The sequence below is a fragment of the Notothenia rossii genome (genome assembly GCF_949606895.1).
Source record: "Notothenia rossii genome assembly, chromosome: 2".
NCBI lineage: Eukaryota > Metazoa > Chordata > Actinopteri > Perciformes > Nototheniidae > Notothenia > Notothenia rossii.
In genome coordinates, this window is record NC_136904.1 from 85,635,247 (window position 1) to 85,648,738 (window position 13,492).

The 13,492-nt window shown below is 38.7% G+C and overlaps 1 long non-coding RNA gene across 1 annotated transcript; it reads right to left on the reverse strand.

Annotated features, from left to right (window-relative positions):
* Window positions 1-5,250: 5,250 nt before the first annotated feature.
* LOC307030387 lies at window positions 5,251-12,801 on the reverse strand. The gene is made up of 3 exons (XR_013805646.1): window positions 12,435-12,801; window positions 5,824-5,925; window positions 5,251-5,526 (listed from the first exon to the last, which is right to left on the reverse strand). It is a non-coding gene; the product is annotated as an uncharacterized lncRNA (long non-coding RNA).
* Window positions 12,802-13,492: the final 691 nt, after the last annotated feature.

Below are 13,492 nucleotides of genomic sequence, written 5' to 3' on the forward strand. Positions count from 1 at the left end.
TCAGGATGAAATTAGATTACATCCCCTAACATTGGATTTACTGGTCTCAAACATCATTGTGTAGCCACATTGTAGGCCGGGTTGTGGTGGAGTAGGGCTCTATCTGCCAGGGTGGGGGGTTGTCCGAACAAAATAATATAGAGTTTCACTTTAATGACATTAAATCATACATAAATATTGACAATATCCATGATTTCACTCAATATAGGAGACTAATCAGACCCTGAGTCTCCTGGAGAAGAGGTTAAACGGGCCAAGCAACCCCCCCTCCCGAAAGGAATTTATATAACAACAAACTGTCATCTTGTCATGAACTGAGTGTTTCGCTGTTACAGTATAGAGTGGGAGGATTTGACAGTCCAGCCCATAGCTGTGTGCATCCTGCTGCTCTGTCACTGAATTCTTAAAAGTATTTCTGCTGTTTTCTGCCGTCACAGCAACCCTTCCTTCCCAATGGGAGTGCTTGTGACAAGTTTGTCCAAAACCCCTTGTGAGACAACAAAGAACATCTGTCTTATCCTTACAACCGGAGGGACAACAAGTACTTTGACTGCCTAAATAACAACCACTTAAGCACAAGGAGACATTTTATTGTTCAGTTTTGCTCCGTCCTTGTACAAGGTCTCACAATTTAACAACTAGCAAAGCAAGAAAGCTGGAGGTCTGATATTTTTACAGTATGAGGGGAAATGTGTGCTTGCTCGCTGTTGGATTTCCATATTCCTGCTAAATAATTCACATGTTCATGTTTATCCTTCTTGCAGTATGCAAAGGTTCAGAGTTGATTTGTAATCAACAGAAGAGCTGTTCATGTGTGAGCCACTGTGCCCAAAATCTCAATAAACGCAAATGCATGATACACAGTACACGCTCAGGTCCTGACATCATATACTCCAACTGCACCATCGAGAAACATTTCCATGTCAGAGAAAGAGGAAAAGATACACAAAGAGTAAACGAGCGACTGTGGCACTCCTGCCTACGCCTCTGCCAGACAATTTAAGTGCAGATCTATCCCGCCTCTACCACCTGCGGTAGGGCCTCTGATACAATGGAGCTTAAAACAATGAATAAATCATCTCTGCTGTACTTAAAAGCACCCCTTTTGTCCTTCAAACCGTTGAAACACTTGCTGTTAGGGCTGTTTAATGTGCATGAGCGGAGGGTAGAAACCCAATAGATGGAAAAGTTAGTGGTGGATGTGGGCTTAGTCTCTTTCCCCCCTTTTGGGGCTAAATTGGGCTTGAAATGACAAGTAATAGGGCATATCTGAGAAGCAAATCAGAAGCCAGACCTTGTTCTGACGGGGGCGAAGGGTCGTGGATTTCCTGTTGCTTTGAGCTGGTAGTAGGTGAGCTCCTTTACATCTTCTGTGGGACTTTCTACACCATTAGTTAGGACATTTCTCTCCCATGAATGATGGAGCTGTCAGTGAATGAACACTTTGGACTGAGCGATTCAGAGACTTACTCACATAATACGAGACAGCCTTTGTGTCTTTCAAAAGACAGTTAGAGGCAAGGAGACAAAGTCCACTTTCACCCCTATATTCCCCACGTAATATTCTGTAATTGTTTTACGCGCTGAGTGCTGACGTCCTGCGGGCTTCTGCGGGGAAAGAGATGGATTTTATTTCCATTTTCAGTTCTATGTGGATGAGTCCTGGCCTGCACTACTAATAAGCACATCCAGCACACTTTAAGGACTGGCTTAATTACTGATTCTTGGCTGACATTGCTGTCTGAACTTTGCTTTAGAGCATCAATTGTGGCTCGTCAATTTATATGTTAATGAACACTAGAGGCGATGGGGAGGGACAGGGAGGGGACTATTGTTTTTAGACAAAGTTGATGTTCCGAGGAGCAGCATGATTAAAAGACTGTTAAGTAACCTTGTGTGAGAGGGATAAATAACAAACTAACAAATGTCCTTAAATCTGTCCTGTGTCTCAAACGTAGTGCTAAAACATTTTATATCTAATCCGTTGAGTCAAAACTAAACAGAGAAGCAGCGTTTAGTTATTATGTGCCATATATCTGAATCAAACCCTCAGTAAATTGTAGCTGCAAATGTTTTAAATCAAGACGTTTATTTTTCTGCTGCCTTCTATTTAATTAAATACCTATTCATATCTGGCACCGCACTGTGACTTTTATTATATTATTTCATACCTTTCTTATTCCACTTGAGCTTGTTATGTATATTCCTTTGCTTCTTCATGACGTTTTTTTAATCTATTCAAATGTACTTTTATCATGTGTTTCTGTTGCGCTACTCCTTATATCTTCTTGTTTTGTGTAAAGCACTTAGATTTGCCTCATGTTGAAACGTGCTTTACCAATATACTTGCTTTTCCTTAATAACATTCTACAAATAGAGCACTGAAAAACATCAGCTTTAAAAAAAGGACTTACTGAGAAACACACTTTGCCCTGGTCACACACACACACACACACACACACACACACACACACACACACACACACACACACACACACACACACACACACACACACACACACACACACACACACACACACACACACACACACACACACACACACACACACACACACACACACACACACACACACACACACACACACACACACACACACACAGAAAAATAATAACAATGTCCATGTCTTGGCTGGTAAAAATTGACAGATGAATATAGGTACATGATCATGTTATTTTATAAATTCCTACCGTGTACATACACTCCGGGAAAGGCACGTGGATAGAGTACGTGTGAAGCTTTACATTGCTGCACCTGTGGGATTTCTTCACCCCAGCTCGCTCTCCCTCGCTCTCCCTCTTCCTCCCCTGTGATCCTCTGTCTTCCTCTATTCTTCCTCTACCTTTCCCTGTGTTCCTTTAGATGGAAAAGGCTGATCCTGCTCCAGCCGTCTGTTTAAAAGGAAAAGTCTCAACTGGGAATCATCAAGAACGCTCCCATGACGGCTCTGGATGCACGCTCTTGATTGGCTGCTTGATGTATAATTCAGGTGAGAAGGGAGACCTTAATGAGACTGGCTAATGATGTTGACAAGTGTCTCAGCGTTGATAAAAGGGAGTTACGCCTGCATGCTTAGGCTCTGATCAGACAGAGCATTGTGTGTAGGTAGAAAACGTGAGGCACTTCTTGTTTCTATTGAAGACTCCCGGATCTACCAGTTTTAGGTTTTACTTTGCCGTTTGCTTCCACATGACTGACTGCTATTATTATTAATAATAATAATAATAGATTTATTTTGTTAGCGCTTTTACAGGTGCTCAAAGACGCTTTACAGATATAGTGAAAAGAAAAGCAAGGAACAACAAATAAATATATAGTTAAAGTTAAAGTCAAATAATACAAAAACAATCTTTAAAAGCCAGATTTAAGAGATGAGTTTTTGTGAGTTTTTTTAAGGTGGTGAGGTCAGTGCAGTCTCTGATGGGTTGTGGGAGTGAGTTCCAGAGGGAGGGGGCAGCAATGGAGAAGGCTCTGTCCCCCCAGGTCCAGTGCTTAGGCGCATTCACACCGCAGTACTTTTCCCACAAAGGTTAGTTCATCAGAACTCTTTAGTTCTGATGAACTAAGTACAGATCGCGTTCACAGCGGAATAAGTCCCTGAGGGAGGATTACGGCCCGTCCACACACAGGCATGAAAAAAAAAAAAAAAAAAAAAAAGCTTGGCGATTTTTTGCGAGCAACCCGACCAACAACCAATCACATGAATCTCCCGCCCCCGAAATAAAAAGCAATAGCAATGTTAAAACGAAGTAAACTGGATATAAACTCCCCAAACAGGCGAAAACCTAGCAGTTTGACCCACTGTCTCTGCCACCTCCCTCCATGCCTGGTTCCTCCGGTTTGTATCCCGGTAAATAGTTCTGGTCGTAAAGAACCGGGTGATTTGCTACCGTAATTTCTCGTTTGGGAAATTGGCAGCTAACCCACTGTTCACTCTCTGCTCAACACCAAACAGCTAAGCATGCAGAGTAGCTTGTTTTTGATTAGCTAGTTAGCAGCCAATTAGCCGCTAATCTAGCATCGCACATTGCGGCATAGCAGTTCAACATTTTTGAATAACGTTCATCAGGGGACCAGAAACACAACGCAAACACTATGATTGTATTGCCTACTAATAGCCAGATGTGTAACTAAACGTACAATTCCACAGTTCACCATATGGAGTCAAATGGTCAATGTTTTTGACACAATTTGTTTCTGCTGCCATTTAGCCTACGCTTAAGCTAACATTCAGGTTGAATATTCGTGTTTTTATTTTTTTATTTTTCATTGTGCGATTTGGATTTTCATATGCTTTGAGAGAAAGTTATTCATATCAGGTAATGGTTAACTGTTTAAAATATATATTTTTTATGAAATTCATTTGAGGTATGAATTCAGGTTTCTAGCTTTTGAACCCATTAAGTTTATCTTGGCATCTACATTTTAATGTGACCTGTGTTTGTCCTAAGTGTTTTTGTTTTTCAAATGCACATACTCACAAACCATCTTGGTAGCAGTTTTCAGAGTGCTTCTCACTGAGCGTTCGCCTCCTCTCTTCCCCTCAAGTTAAGTTCTTATGATAATTTATGTGGGTTGAAGATAGTTTGTTGGTGAGTTGCTGAAGTAGAAAATCTAGTTCTCTGTTGAAATATTTAGCAGTACTCAGCATGTGGAAAGATGCTAAACTGTAGAATCTTATTAATGTTACTCTCACAATCTCTCACCACAAATACAATTAAAAGCCAGTAAAGAGCTCAGGCAAATTAAGTGATAATGTCCTTCAATTTCCGATGCCATAACACACTTTTAGAGAATAAACAAGGAGTGGGTGACTGACAAAGAGGAACATTCAACTTTATGTTAAATATAATGCACCCCTTAGACTAAATTAAACATGTTTGCATGTATGGCTTAACATTTAATAAAATATCAAACATGTGCGGTGAGCCTGACTATCTTTGTAAGACTTTTTGTTTTGTCACTAAAACTCAAAGTGGTGGGTGGTAAAAATACAAGATGTTCTGATTCTAACAACCTTATGTGTCCTATTGTCACACTCTAAAACCATCTCCTCTGTATTTTAAAATGGACCTGAATGCTCCCTGATCAGAAAAGCTGATTATAAAAATGAGCCATTAGCTTTAATAATAAACAACAGCAAGAAGATGGGTCTAATTAGCCAGGAACCGTCAGACTAATTGTGTTTCACAGATGAACGTGTTGGCAGTATCAGTATAAATTATTAACAGAGCAAATCAGCCATAAAAGGTATAATTTATAAAAATGAAATAACATTTTCTCAGGGGAACCCCTGCGGGACTGTTTAACATAAGCTGACTCTCACCGTGATTTATTGGTTTTTATTTCAATTGTGTGCTCTGGCTGTCATGAGTTTTGTCCTGGCACAGATGTGCATACCAGATGAGCAGGGGAAATGGCATCATCTCTACAATTACAGGAAGGTCACGACCTGCTGTCACGGCAACCGCTTGGCATCCGTTTGGAAACTGCTTGGCATCCGCAACCTGCAGATTTCATAAACCTGCAATTAGGCACTGGGCATGTATCAGTCAGCACACTCTGTGAAACATCTGCTTGTGAGGGTGTGTGTGTGTGTATAACAGTAACAGATTATAGGGGAGACAAATGCCAGGCAAAAAAAGAAACAGATTGATGAGAAAGCAAGAAATCATTTTGTTATGCTGAAATGCAAAAACTATTCTCAGCTTTGTCATATTCGGCAGAATTTATCATGAAATCAAAGGACGAGGGAACATGAATGTATCATACATCATGGATTTCTGTTATTTTGATATGTTTACCCTTTTCCAGTCCACACGGATGCTCCACTGGGAGGATGAGGCTCCCTGAAGTTCAAGCTGTCACCTTTTAGATCACACCTTTCTCTGTTCATGATTCCAAACCTGCAGTAATCACACAGACAGGATCCTTCATTGGCTAACCTTGAGAATATGTAAGGTGATTTATGTACGTTTAAAAAAAAAAAAAGAAGCAAGTAATGAAATGACTGTGACGAATCCGCGGAGAATTGAATTAAAATGAATTGAATTAAAATGCCTTTTATTGTCTTCCAGCTCATTGTTTTGGTTATATTGTTTTGGTTCTGTCTCGCCTCACCAGCTCTGTTTCCAGGCAGCTGATTTCAGATTAAAAGCTTTATAAACCTACACTAAACTACCTGTACACTAAGCATTTAGCAAGAAAACTAATTTGGCTATTAGCTGGTGAATAATTTAGCAGCTTGAAAATCATGTAGTGCAGACCATGAATGCTGATGTTGCTCAGTTTCTGCTGTTGTATGAGGAAAAAAGGCAACTGTATGCTAACATATCCATTGTACAACTCTCAAAGACTATACAGGTGTTTGAAATGGGCTGTTCTGGTCCCAGGTAGGCAACAAATCATCATACTTAGTTTGAACGTCTTAAAGGTTACGTTCTCAAAAGATAAACTGTAATGCATCAGCATGAACTTACCAATACATATACTTTTTCATGTACATGTCATACTGGATTAAAATTCATCTAATGGCACCAATATATAGTATAAGTATTTCAAATTATATCAGAGCTAAACATTTTCAAGAAGGCAGAAATGGACTTCATGTTGGAATCAATTTGTCTGTGATTCACAAGCTACATCTGTTTGTGTGCATGTCTCTCATCTCAATGACAATTCACATTATTTTTCAATTTGAACCAAGGAAATAATTGTTTCTTGATCTGATTGCATTCTAATGCCAAGTCTATTTCTGTCCTTGCGTGAAAGTGGGACATGATGCTTATTCAAGATATTACTCTTTAAAGCAAAGTTGTTTCTCTTTTCTTTTCTTTGTGAGTGCTTTTATGCAGAGTTATTATGGTATTGTCAAAGAGGCTGCTGTGGAGAGCCTTATTAAGAAACTGGACAATGCAGCAGCAGCAGCAGCCGGGGAAGAAAAATAAGAGTGGGAGTAAGATGTGGTGGGGTCCTGTGATCTATCAGTCGTTTCAATAGCATCACTCATGCACCATTTATCCACTGAATATTCAGCAGGCAGCCAGTGAGTGAGTGAGTGAGTGAGTGAGTGAGTGAGTGAGTGAGTGAGTGAGTGAGTGAGTGAGTGAGTGAGTGAGTGAGTGAGTGAGTGAGTGTGAGTGAGTGAGTGAGTGTGCGAGCAAGTGTGTGAGTGGGTGATATTTTTTTAAGAGAATGCAGAGGAGGATTTATGTCATATCAGTCAGCTCTATATTTTCCACATGACGGATAACGGTCAGGTACCTACTCATACTCTGAAAAGAAAAACTGTGGAGGCAGATATGTCTGTGACGAGTTTCCTGAGCCCCGGGCAAGTGTGGTTACACAAGACGGCCCTCTTCTTTCCCAGATAGTTTACAGACATAACTGATCCTGATAGGATTTGATAGAGAGAAGTGTCCTCATATTGACACACAAACACCCGGTCTCATCTGCAGTGCACTCGTCCTTGATGTCCTTGAGTTGTCAGGCTTATAAAAAAACATGGACGTCTTTTCCCACCATTTCTTTTTCTTTTTGATTCATCATTTAAGGGTAGTTTACTTGTGGTGGATAATGTGTAAACCCTCTTGATAATCCCTATTATTGAGATGACTGCTATTAAGAAAGGATTGATGTGTTCTTTAGTTATTGACATGCAGAATGGATATTCTCTGTCAGCTTTCATTTTTTATTTCATGTTGAGAAAATATCACAGTTTACTGGCTTCTGTTAAAATAGGCTTTACGCAGCTTTTCTGCATAAACAGATCGTAATTAATACAACAAACAATACAAGATATTTAACAAGATGCTATCAGAGGTTTGAGAAGAACAACATCGTCTTCAGAAAGTCAAAATCAAACAACAATTTAGTTGGCGTGTGGAGTAGCTGTTTTAGGTGAATGAGCTGTGAGTTTATGAGATGTGTTCTTCCCACAAAAAGCTGTAAGGGAAAGTTTGAAGTGATGGAAAGTAACTAAGTATTCAAGGTGCTTGCACATTACCTGTATTTCCTTTTAAAGTGACTTTATACTACATTTAAGGGGGAAGTAATAGTTACAGTTAACTTTAATACATTTAATAAAAAAAACAATAAATTAAACATAGGATGGGATAATATATGTTGATGTGTTGTTATAGATTAAACTACCAAACACTATGTCAATTGTTCCAGTTTTCTAATTGCTCTCACAGGGCTCAATCTCCTGCTTCATATTAAATAGATTGATAACAATTGTATTTATTATACATGTACATCTGTAGTCTCAAGAAACATTTTAAAATCAGGACTTTTAGTTTGTTTGCAGTGTGGTAATTTAACGGTTTTATTTAAGTAGTTTCCCCACCATTGATTATGGCTGCGACTTGTTTGGTGATCACACTATGAATTGTGTTTATGTAAAGTACATCTGCTCATAGCTGTTTGACAGCTGGCACAGGAGAATGGGATTTTTATTTGCAGCATTTAAAATAATATCCAACAGAAGAGATGTTTACTTCATAGAATTATTGTCCCCTAGATAATCTATACAAGATATTATTTCCTTTCACCCTTTATCTTTTTAAAGGATAAAGGCATGAAAGACACGGAAACAAAAAAAATAACCAGTTTATCAAGAAGACATTAGTAATTTCAAATACTTTGCAAATCAATATGTCTCTGATAACCTGACCTTTGAGTTTTGTAACTGTGGTTTCGGAGGGATTCAGTCCAAATACTGTCAACATTTTAACCGAAAAATAAAGAATTAACTGATTTTAGTGCAATGCCCCAAATGTTATATTAATGTAGAGCATTTGTTATCCAGCACGATGTTTTACAAGCCCCAAGCAGACGGTTCACACGCCTAAGGGAGACAGCGAGTACAATGTTCAGTACTACTCACGCAGATATCAAATCACTAAAGTATTCACCATTTAGTGTGTGAGCTTTATTTCCAGACAGCATTTACCTGAAATTGTAGGATGTGTCTGATCTTCGCCACTAACGGCTCATACTAAACAACAAATGGAGAAACTGAATCATCCACTGTTGTTTCTGTATACCTGCACACCCACACAGATTCTCTAGTTTATCTGATAAAACATTTAAACAGGTGGAAAGTCCACACTTAAAATCACTTGTGTGGGATTATCAAGGGTGTGCAAGGCCTTTAAAGCCATCCCATTTGCAGTCGGAAACAATGTCAACATGTTTGAATGTATTGTTAACATTGTTATACTATTCAAAGAAAGACGAAATAAATATCTTTGGGAAAATATTGTATCTAAAGTACTGCTTTTTGACGCTGTCTTAAGTGACATTTCTGTGTCTGTGTTTTTTGACAGTAGCTGGCAGGCTGAGCCCCTTTACAGATGTGGTTGTGTCTGAGGAACGAGGATACAGCAGATCAGCTTCCTTAAAACCCTTTAACTGCCGGACCAAGAAAAAAGCTATGGACATTTTTTATTGTTGCATTTTCTTATCAAATGGGCCACAAATAAGCACAAACACTTTTTGACTGACCACACAGTTTAGTTTTTATGAGCCTCTACCAAATGGTCGAGCTGGCCTTCTATGGTAAAAGTAATCATCATATACAGTACAGTATTTGTATGCATCAAACTCAAATAAAACACAAACTCAAATACATTTGTTTCTTTTATGGAAAATGAGCAATATATACAACCAGATATATTCATAAAAGATAATAAATCATAAGAAAAAAAGAAAAAAAATGGAAAAAAGTAATGTAAAGTGTTTTTCATGATAAAAAAAAGACTTGCTCATCTTACTGTATATGCTGAATTGGCCTAACAGGAAACCACTGGCCTAACAGCAAATGTCTATATCCTGTGTTGGCCTAACTTGCTCATCTGTGTGCAATTTTGGGCTGAATGCCATGCATGAAAGGGGCTATATAAATTATTATCACTCTTTCACTCTGAGACTCATAAGGCAGTACTAGATTTGGTAATATTACCATGAATCTAGCCATTTATTTACCATATTTTATTGGAAAACATCTCTGAAACTCTGAAAAAGTCATATTGCTAGCTTACCATAAAAGGCCAATTCGACCGATTGGTTGAGAATATTTTCAAACAAATAATTACACCCTTGTTAAAACTTTTTTTGTGCAACAAGTTATCTAATGATGTTCAGTCAGTGCCCTGCCACTAAAATATGTCAAAAGGGATATGGTTACCTTACAAAAGTTGACCAAAAAGAGTGATTTCTTCAGCAGTGATTTTTAGCATTGCCAACTTCCTCAGTGGAAGCTAGCTGAAGGGCTTTCTATTTTAACCACAGTGACATCTAGAGGTTGTTTTGCGCATAACATGTCAACCAAAGGGTAGAGCTGGCTGAATCAGATGGAGTTCAACTTTTTTTTTTTTTTTTTTAAACAAGATATCAAGACGCGAAATGTGCTCTACCAAATGGTGGTGCTGGCAGTTAAAGGGTTAAAGTATTTTACTGACCAAGCACATCCTCTTTATCGGAAATGTGTATGTAATTGGATGCTGCAACTGATGGGACTGATTTCCACATCACACCATCAATGTGTTTTTTCACTAAAGCGGCCACACAACAAAACTCAAGTATAATTCTCCAAGGTTTCTATTTTTCTTAATAGGTGAAAATAATGGATTTGGGATGTGTCTGTATGTTTTCATTCATTAAACCATATGTTTCTCTTCACTTATCCACCCTTTAAATCATTATCATTTCATAGTCAAGGAGAGGTCTTATTAGTGTTAGCAATAAACACATGTTCAATTATAATTTCCGTGTAGTTACATGTGAAGTTTAAGAGTGTGTCATGCATAAACTAGAGCTTTTATTTAGTGTGAGATATTAACATAATTGACACTTGCTAAAACATGTGGGCTAATAAATAATTTCTTAAAATTACATTGTAATCATAACCTGTTCTTCCGATAATGCATTTACATACAGATATTCAACTATTCAATAAACACAGACGCAAAGTAGGCTACTTTTAAATAAATAAATAAAAAAACGTGTATCCACACATTTAAGGCTGGTTAGTTTTTTAATAAATGAGCAAATGTGTATGTGTTTATTTTAAGGGGGACATACAATGACACTGCTGTGCTGTGGTGTGCACCCTTATTTTCCATTAATTTCATTAGGACAGTGCTTATAAAGCAATTACAAAGACCAACAAAAGTGTCATAGAATCCGACTGTCAGCCGCTCCACCTGTGCTGCACATATTCGTCAGAAACGGGCTACTCTTCAGGTGACTGTTAACAGGAGAGGACATCAAATTCCTCAAAAACAAAAAAATAGTTTTTCCTTTTTATGCTACCTTTTCTTGTATCTCTCCTTGCGTCATAGGTGGGAGGGACTAAGATGAATGAGAAGGCGGAAGTGAGGGAAAAGTGGAGACAATTAGGGGAATTTGCCTAACCCAAATGTGTTTCCTTCAATGTGCACCAAACCAACCCAACCCAACCATTAGACTATATTATAAACCTAACCGAGGGAGACAGCACTGAAAACATTAATTTTTACGGGGATAAACACGAGGCCAATTAGAAGTGGAAACAAAGACGGTGCAGGGCTAAGCGTTACTTGATCATGAGGAGCATTGAAACGGGCCGCAGTGACGCAGGTGAGTTTCAATTCAGCTTGATTTGCTACCAGCTAGATAATGAGCTAACGTTAGTGGGGTCTGCAACCTTTTTGACCAAAAGAGCCATTTTGCTCATTTTTTCCAAAACATTTTTTGTCTGGAGCCACAAAACATATTTCAGAGCTTGATAGCTTATAAAGTTGTATTTATTGTTATATTAGACAAAAACTAGTTTTTTTGCATTTATTAGGCTATTTATTACGTTATATAAAACTGTTAACCTCTAATAAGAAGCAAAGAACTCCGATAAGGAGAATTAAAAATAATACACAGGCCTACTTTAAAATAAATTAAACACAGCACTTGGGGAGTCCTCTGCACATTTGAAGGAAAAAATGTATAATTAAAATGGGCCCACTTTGAAATAAATAAAACATATGCACGCTAAAAAGAGTTAAAGGTAGGTTAGGTAAGAATGGAGAAACCAGCTTGAGTGCGCTAGAATTTGAAAATACACAACCTCAAAAGATCTGCCTCTTCCTTCAGACTTCCTTACAGAGGCCCTCCTCCAACACACACGAACGTGCACATGACCAATGAGGGCACGAGATAAGTTTGTGCACAGATTTGGCCGACAGGAAGGTAGGCCATCCTGTTATTTTAGCCGGGCCGGCTCAGATGATTGGTCGTGCTTTTTACAGCGCTACGGCTTCCAGAGATTAATTTTTGTATGTATTTATTGTCAAAGCATTTAATATATTCATTGCTCTCGGGGCGTTAAGAGCATCCCATGGAATATAACAAAAAGTGTTTTCTGAAATAAATTACATACCCCATTGAATTATGACTGAAGATCGTCAGCTGTCTTCCTCTTCCGTTTTTCTCCTCGATACGTAAAGGCTGCAGCACCTTTGACAACTTCTCTCTACATATATCAAACATATCGTTTGCTGTGAAAACATATAACTCTGTCCACGCAGAATTAAACGCGCTGTGTTCCTCCGGTACTTTTCTTTTCTTTGATGTATCCATAGTTCGCTCATCGAGCCGGGGGTGAGGTTATTCGCCTGCAAGAAAAGGCGCTGGTGCGGGACCGCAGGATATGACGCATATTTTAGTTTAAACTGTTTTTTAAATGTTTTTATGTGTCACACTATCACCTCAAAATACAAGATACGAAAAATTTCCAACCATGAAGGCGCTAGCGCGGGACCGGAGCAGGATGTGACGCGTATAGATGAGAGTAACACCTACGTCACTTCTGGGCAAAAATTACGGCCCTGCCAACTTTTGGGGAAAACAACGCTGTCATTTGAATGGCGTTCAATACAAATTCTGAAGTTTTTGCCCATCCGATAAAAAAATTTGAAAACCGTGGATTTTTGGATCTTCAAAGAGCTCGATTACGATGGCCAGTCAGGCAAACAATTACATTCGATCATTGGCAATCGAAAATCGGTCTTGATATATGGTTAAATTAAAATCAGTAGGCGAGGCTGTAATTTCTCCAGCTGTTACTCTCATGAGTGAGGCAGAACATAATAGTTTTATCATGCCAAAAAGCTGCTGTGTCGTTTATTGCACCTCAAACATTAAAACAAATCCAGAGTTACGTGTTTCTGTACTTCCTCTAAGAAGAAAGGACAGTAACAGAAGATCTCTGTGGCTTCAGGCTCGATCGCCTTTCAAATGAAAGCCGTTGTTTCCCCCAAAAGTGGGCGGGGCCGTAAAGTGACGTAGATGTTACTCTCATCTATGAAAATAAATAGCCTACTGCTATACTTAACCCAGCGACGTGCAGTCAGGGGAGGCAGGGGAGGCAAAGCCTCACCTGTCATACTCCAATGTGACGGAAAACAACTAAAGAAAAACTAAATAGTAATAATAATA